Consider the following 8199-nt stretch of genomic DNA (forward strand, 5'->3'; position numbering starts at 1 on the left):
CATATATACCTTTAAAGTTCTCTCCACGTCACCCTCGAGTCAGCTGATCACAACGTGGACGCCATCACCAGGGGGGAAAGTTGCCATACCAAAATATATACTTTATTTAGGGTTAACTTTAGAACATAAAAAAAAGACATTCGCAATGTATTAATGTTATATAATGTTACAGGTAGTAGGCAGGTACCAGACAGGGAGGTACTACCGCCTGGAAGATATTGGCAGCATGTGTTGTGGTAGACCCTGCTGCCACATGTGACCAAGACCCAGGTTGCTGAACTAACTTTCTGCCTCATTTACACACACTTGCAGGGTCTACATTGTTTCTCTTACTTGGACAACACAACATATATAATGTATATAATTTCTCACTCTTGATTTATTTTTTCAATTTTCTATTTATTTATGGTTATTATTTTGATTATTTTATTTGTATTAATTGTTGTAATAATAATAATAATAGATATTATTATTATTATTGTAGTGGAATTCTCCCCTACAAACGCTGTTTGTCGCTGCCTAGCCGACCCCACCAATTCCCCAGTGTATGCCTCGTGGTCTAGGTCAACCAGCGCCGCCATACACCACGGAGCGGGGGTCAACTGCTAAGCCACGCCTACCCCCGCTATTTAAGACCTGACCTCGTGGTGATCTGTCGCTCTTTCTACCTACAGCCGCAGCCAGCAACACCTCCTCCTCCTCCGCCTGCCTGGCGGTCCTCTCTCTCTCTCCCGCTAGCTGACTTGCGCTGTGACCCTGCCCTTCCTCTGACGTCCTCACAACCAGCTCTCTGTATGCCTTCCCAGCACCAGCTGCATTGGCATCAACAAAGAGCACATTGTGAGTTTCCTTTCTCAAATTTCCATCTGAGTGTAGACAAACAATCTCATACACAAATGGTGACCCCCGATTCGCACTCACAGAGGATGGAGGAGAAATGATCGCTCCAGTCTTCAGAAAGCAACGCTGGAGACTGTATACTCAAGCAGCTCACTTTTTGTCGACTCTACAGCTATGTCTCCACCACACATGGAGTCAGACACCCTAGAGCAGCTCTGCTACTCTAAGCAGACAGTCGCTCCTCTTCCAGCAACACACCGTCCTGCCTCAGACGCCGACCCCGGCAACAGATCGCTTCCCTGCCCCTGATGCGGCCTCTGTTCCTGAGTGCGGACCCACACACCTCTTTTCTCCCTCAGGTACTCACCTTTAATATCCTGCACCTGCTGTTGTGGACCCAGCTGCATGCACTAATCCGTGCTGGCCTGCTCCTGACAGCCACACACTGGCAGGGCGCATCTGGCGACTCGGTACCTGCCAGAGGCTGCAGCTATCCTTATCCCACACACCCTTATTCTCCCTCTCTATAACTCTAGATATTGTGTATCCTAGACAGTTGTCCCCCAGCAATGGCTCATCACGCCATCGCCGTTGTCTCACATGAGGCACGCGCACCGCCTGTTCTGCCTCACATGTGCTATGCAGCCTGCAGACAACAAGTCTCCTACACAGCAACGGAGGGAAGGGGGGCTCTGTGGAACCTCCCCCTGCAGCACTGTTTGTCGCTTTCACCTAATGGGCCACCAATTCACAGTGTGTGCCTCAAGTGGTCTGGGAGTCAGCCAGCACCATGCACCACCGGAGCAGGGGGTCGCTGCTAAGCCACGCCTACCCCTGCTATTTGGGCCTGGCCTCGTGATCTGTAATACAACTCTTTTCTGCCTACCATGCCAGCCAACCGTAACACCTCACTCCGCCTGCCTGGCAGTCCTCTCTCTCCGCTGGCAGGCATGGCGACTGGCTGTCGCCTGGGCATCTCACCAGCCAGCTCTCTCTGCATCACGCTTGTAACCATGCTGCCTTCCAACCTCAAGCTGCATTGTACATCAATACAACACATATATGAGAGCACATTGTGAGTTTCCTTTCTCCATTCCATCCTGGTGTGAGACCAAACAATCTCGCCTTACAAATAGGCCCCAGTTCGCACTCACACGGGATGGAGAAAGCAATCACGCTCCAGTCTTCAGCAACCATGGAAGACAAACATCCTGAGAAGCTGGCTGTGGCTCTGGCTGCACTGTTTCTACACCGCAGGTTGAACCTTCAGAAACAGCTCTGCTACTCCTAAGCAGACACAACTCCTCCTTCTGTCCCCAGCTTTCACGTCCTAGAGCCCAGCACACCGTCCTGCCTCCAGCGCCCGACCCGGCCCAGCAGGCCAGCCCTGCACGCCAGTCACGGCCTCTGTTCCCTAGTCTTGAACCCACACACCCCCTCTTTTCTCCCTCAGGGTGCTCCCTGCTAATGTCCTGCACCCTGCTGCTGTTGTGGACCCGGCACTGCTGTCACAGGCACTCATACATCGCTCTGCTGACACATCCCTGCTCTGTTGGGCCCCCCCAGCAGGCGCATCTGATGATACCTGCCGTGAGAAGCACAACATTCATCTTCTCCCTTGTTCTCCTCTCTCTACAGATATTGACAGCATCTAGACGGTTACTAATGCCAGCGACCGGCTCATCACGCCCATGTAATTTGTCTCCATAAACCAGTTCACCACTCACATCCAGCACTGTAAAACCCTGCAGACAACAGTCTCCTACACAACCTGGAGGGAAGGGGGTATTGTGGTAAATTCTCCTAAACGCTGTTTGGCCCTCGCCGACCCCACAATTCCCAGTGTATGCCTGCATTAGTTCAGGTCAACCAGCGCCACCATACACCACGGGCAGGGTCAACTGCTAGCCACACCCTACCCCCACTTATTTTAAGACCTGACCTCGTAGTGATCTGTGGCTCTTTCTACCTGCAGCCTGTCCAGCACCTCCTCAACACCTTTGACGAGAGTCCTCTCCTCCCACTTTGCAAACATGGCAACCCTAAGCTATCCTTCTCTGAGCGTCTCACCAACCCAGCTCTCTCTACATGTCACCCTTGTAACATGCTGCCTTCCCCAACTTTCATTATCCAATACAACATCATATAGAGCACATTGGCCAGTTTCCTTTCTCATTCCATCTGTGAACAACAATCTCCTTACCCTGAAATGGTGACCCCAGAATTCACTTGCTACAGGATGGAGAAATAATCTAGCTCCCAATCTTTAAGCAACATGGAGAAGACAGCTATTATCCACTACAGCTCATCATTTCTCACAGCCCTGTCTCTACAGGTCAGACACCCTAGAGCAGCTCTGCTACTCTAAGCAGACAGTCGCTCCTCCTTCCAGCAACACACCCGTCCTCTCAGACGCCGACCCCAGAAACTGCAGTAACCCCTGCCGCCCCTGATGCAGCCTCTCAGGCTGGTGCAGACCCACACACCCTCACCTCCCTCAGGTGCTCCCCTGCTGTGTCCTGCACCCTGCTGCTGTTGTGGACCCAGGCTGTGCGAGCCCTCATGCCGATGCTTTATTTACAGCCCTGCTCGGCCCCAGGCCCCACACCCAGGCGCATCTGGCGACTCGGTACCTGCCCGTGAAAGCCTAACATTCATCGCCTCACGCATATTCTCCTCTCCTGCTCTTTAACGATATTTAGCATCTGGAGCAGTTTATACATGACCGTCTGTCCACGCCATCGCGGGTATGCCACGCCAGAGCCGCACGCACGCTTCCTGTTCTGCCTCACATGTACTTCCTGCAACCCTGCGAACTAATAAGTCTCCTACAACGGAGGAATATTATGATAAATTCTTTCTAAACGCTTCTGTTTGTCGCTTCCTAACCGACCCCACCAATTCCCCAGTGTATGCCTCATTCTGAATACAAATTAGCCAACGCCGCCATACACCACAGGCGGGGTCAACTGCTAGCCACTTCACCCCTGCTATTTAGACCTGACCTCGTGGTGATCTGTGGCTCTTTCCTACTGGCGCAGCCAACACCTCCTCCTTTTAATTCCTCTCACCCTTTGCATGGCAGGCTTGCAACTGTCTTCTCTGAGCGTCTCACCAACAAGCTCTCTACATCACCTTTGCTGTGTCTGCAGCCTTCCTTTTAAACTGCATTGGCCCATCAGCCACAACATGTATACTGAAAACACATTGGCGGTTTCTCTCCATTCCATCCTGGTGGCAGACCAAGTAATCTCATACCCCCTGAAATGGTGACCCCAGTCGCACTCACACAGGATGGAAAACTGATCGCTCCCAGTCTTTAGTAGCATGGAAGGGCTTCAGGCATCCTGCAAGCAGCACCGCGCCGACTCTACAGCTGTTTTCCACGCAGGGTTAGACAACCTAGAAACTCCTGCTACTCTATTGAACGCCAGCTCTCTTCCACCATCCCAGCTTGCCGTCCTACCGACAGCACACCCGTCCTGCCTCAGACGCCGACCCCGGCCCAGCAGTAACCCTGCCGCCCGCCGTCCGACTCTGACTCTGATGGGACCCCCACACCTCCCTCAGGCCTCCCTGTGTCCTGCACCCTGCTGCTGTTGTCAGACCCCATTTGCTGTTATCACGAGCCCTCGCTGCTGCTGACACAGCCCCTGCTCACTGACAGAGCCCCACACACCCCAGCAGGCGCATCTGACTCGAGGCACTACCGTGAAAACACAACGTCCTCGCCTCCACACACCCTTATTCTCCCTCTCTCTCCACAGATATTGTAATATCTAGACAGTTGCTCCCCCAACGACCGGCTCATCCACGCCATCGCACCGTTGTCTCACATAGGGGCACGCACCACCCGGTCTGCCTCACATATTTGCTTCAGCCCCTACCCAGACAACAAGTCTCCTACACAACCTGGAGGAAGGGGGAGTATTGTGTGGAATTCTCCCCTCTCGCGCTGTTTAACCTTACCTAGCAGGCCCACCAATTCCCCAGTGTATGCCTGGTCTGGGTCAACCAACGCCCTTGCTCACCTGGGCCAGTCCAGCTTTCCTTCACTCCCTTCCCCCTTATTGGGCCAAACCTCATGTTGATCTGTCCAGCTCTTTCTGCCTACAGCCACCAGCAACTTCCTCCGCCACCACTGGCGGTCCTCTCCTTCCAGCTGAAACATGGCGACCCTGGCTATCCTTCTCCTGGCGTCCTCACCCAACCAGCTCTCTCTACATCACTTGTAACCACCACTTCGCACCAAGCTGCATTGTACATCCAGCTAGCATGTATATAAAGCACATTAGCGAGTTTCCTTTTCTCCATTCCATCCTGAGTTATGAATAGCAATCTCATACCAATAATTATTATTATTATTTTTCGCCTTCCAGGCCCTAATGTGGGTCATTACCTGTTCCGGGTGGGCTAATGCCCGTAAAAAGAAAAAAAATTCTGTCAATTTTTTGATATGCTCTCTCCTTGAACTGCTTTCTTGTACTTGTCTGAGTCCATGTGAGTTTGTAATTATTTTGCCTTTATTTGCCACAGAGACGTAAGTACCAGCGGACAATGATTATAACCAGTATCCTTGCCAGTGGTCTACATACCAAGCACTCAACATCCCATTCTTCTACCAAGTGAAAAACACTTTAGTTTTGACTTTAGTTCTGTTAGGGATAACAAAATAAATACAAACAAACGCTACTGTTCACAGTACGGACACAGATAACCAGGGCAGGGGGTTTTGGGAAAAATTGTACATCTCCCTCTCGAATAATAATTCTTAATCAACAATCTCTTTTCCCAAGAACCAATTAATATTTTATTCTTACTTTTATCTCATGGTCAATTTTGCATCGAAACATTTGGAGAAATAATAGGGTAAAATCCCAGACGTTTTGAGATACTGTACATGTATTGAAAAATTCTTGCCGGACGGAGAATTAATGACCAAAAAAGGACATGTCCGGGAAAATATGGACGTATGGTAACTTTAACCGCCCAATGAGCGACTGTGGGATAATGAGACCCTTGCACGTAGGACTTGATTGTTCTTTATTCGGTCAAAACCTGCAGAGTACAAATTACATATGTTACATATGAGATAATTAATTCAATCATATGTTCCATCACTATTAACGACTACATATAATATATTTGAGTAGAGTATGGTGTTAAACCGTATAAAACTTACGTGTTTCGGGTCTAATGTAGTACTTATTAACTCCCTGACTTGATGGCTCACTGGACAGCTAGTGACTGATCGAGCTAGTCAGTCGGAGGGAGGCCTGTAGTGGATTTCTCCCCTACAAACGCTGTTTGTCGCTGCCTAGCCGACCCCACCAATTCCCCAGTGTATGCCTCGTGGTCTAGGTCAACCAGCGCCGCCATACATCACGGAGCGGGGGTCAACTACTAAGCCACGCCTACCCCCGCTATTTAAGACCTGACCTCGTGGTGACCTGTCTCTTTCTACCTACACCAACCAGCCAGCAACACCTCCTCCTCCGCCCTGCCTGGCGTCTCCCTTCCTCCCTGGCGGTCCTCTCCTCACGAGCCTGGCGACCCACAAGCTGTCCTTCTCTGAGCGTCCTCACCAACCAGCTCTCTCTACATCACGCTTGTAACCATGCTGTCTTCCCAGCACCAAGCTGCATTGTACATCCAATACAACATGTATATAGAGAGCACATTGTGAGTTTCCTTTCTCCATTCCACCCGAGTGTGAACCAAACAACCTGAACCCCACAGGCCATCTATTTCTCACTTAACACCTCAGCAAAGCTCGTTGTCAACACTCCCTCTGTCTCTCTCCTGTCCTCCCCCCCTCTTCTTCCATTCTAGTTTATTCTACTGTGGCGGTAACAGTAACCCTACAAGTTTATTTATATTCTTATCTATTTTCACCACTAACCAACTTATTAGCCGTTCGGTCATTTGGGCTGTTCTTTATTAATACCCAGAGCAGACCCAAGCAGACTGTGAAGAGCTGCAGAAGGATCTCTGTGAGCTTCAAGAATGGTCAAAGAAATGGCTGCTAAGATTCAATATCACGAAGTGTAAGAGACTGTACCTGGGACGTGCCAACGGTAAGGAGGTGTATCATATGTCCCAACAGGACGAAGAAACTGCCATTGCGAGAAGAAAGTTGTAGCGTGTGTATGTGGTGCAGTTAGTCAATTTTCTCTTTCTTTTAGGTGTCAACTTTCTCATTCTTTAGGACCACATACACAGGTAACTTAAGGGAGATCTCGCACTTAAGATGGAGGTGAGGAAGGAAACTCAGGATAGCGTAACTCCACGTATATTGTATGTACACTGCAGTAGGATGCTGGGGAGTTGGTGTGTGGTTGAGGCACTTCTGGAGAGGAGGTCTTGTCAGCTAGAGAGCGTGGAGTAGAATGACTTTCCCGATGAGGCAAGGGGGTATTTATACAATCCTGACTACTCAGGAATGGAGGTGTGATATAAAAAGGCCATGAGGCGATGACGGCAGCTGGCCAATCAGCGAGCGACTCAAGGACGGATGGCTATGGTAAGAGAGGCGCCGTTGATTGGCTGAAGCGAGGATGGCTGAGTAGTTGAAGGGAGAGTTAGCCACTACAATACTCCCCTCCCCTCCGGGTGCTGCAGGAAACTTGTTGAAGGCAGGCTCATATCCCACTGGTGAGGCATAGCAAGCGGGGATGTGAACCACTCGGCCGCTACGAGTGACGACTCCGTCGAATGACACATAATCTGTCGGAGAAGCAGGAGGAAAAGCATCTGGAGGAGGAGGGTTGTAGATATTAGAAGGGTGAGCGGAGGAAGGTACGGACGAGGAATGTGATGCTTCTCTCGTAACAGGTGCAAAGTCCTCGGGGTCGCTGGGTGGGATGTCTGGGTTCACAGGGCCAGGTGCAAGATTTTCATCGGGGGCAGGATCCTCATCAGGAGCAGGATCCTCATCAGGAGCAGGATCCTCATCAAGAGTAGGATCTGGAGCAGTAGGTACCTGAGGATGAAAAGGGGGCTCACAGAAATGTTGTTCTGCGGGTGTTGGAGAAGGAGCTGTAGGTGGTGATGATGCTTGGCAGGCGTCGGAGATGTGACAAGAATGTCGTCTATATAGACAGTGACAAAGTCAAGGTCGCGAAGAATGTGGTTCACGTACCTCTGGAAGGTCTGAGCTGCATTGTGTAATTCAAAACTCATGTAGGCATACTCGAAGAGACCGAACAGTGGTGATGGCTGTCTTCTGGGTATCTGCAGGTGCCACTGGAATCTGGTGGAAAGCACGCTCCAAGTCGATCTTCGAGAAGATGTCATGCTGTGGGTTGTGGTGAAAGCCCTGGACATGCGGGATAGGGTACCTGTTAGGTTCGGTGACGA

At 50.5% G+C, this 8199-nt stretch overlaps 1 protein-coding gene across 4 annotated transcripts in view; it reads right to left on the reverse strand.

Annotated features, from left to right (window-relative positions):
* LOC121868856 (L-fucose kinase-like) overlaps positions 1-190 on the reverse strand; it is a 43375-nt gene extending 43185 nt beyond the window's left edge. For 2 of the 4 annotated variants that reach the window (XR_006089471.1, XM_042369844.1), the window contains exon 1: positions 10-190. The gene's annotated coding sequence lies outside the window, so the exon portion shown is untranslated. The remainder of the gene's footprint in view (positions 1-9) is intronic. The other 2 variants (XM_042369846.1, XM_042369843.1) reach the window with 1 other exon arrangement.
* Between the last annotated feature and the right edge of the window lie 8009 nt (positions 191-8199).

The sequence above is a fragment of the Homarus americanus genome, unplaced genomic scaffold, assembly GCF_018991925.1.
Source record: "Homarus americanus isolate GMGI-L3 unplaced genomic scaffold, GMGI_Hamer_2.0 scaffold30535, whole genome shotgun sequence".
NCBI classification, from domain to species: domain Eukaryota; kingdom Metazoa; phylum Arthropoda; class Malacostraca; order Decapoda; family Nephropidae; genus Homarus; species Homarus americanus.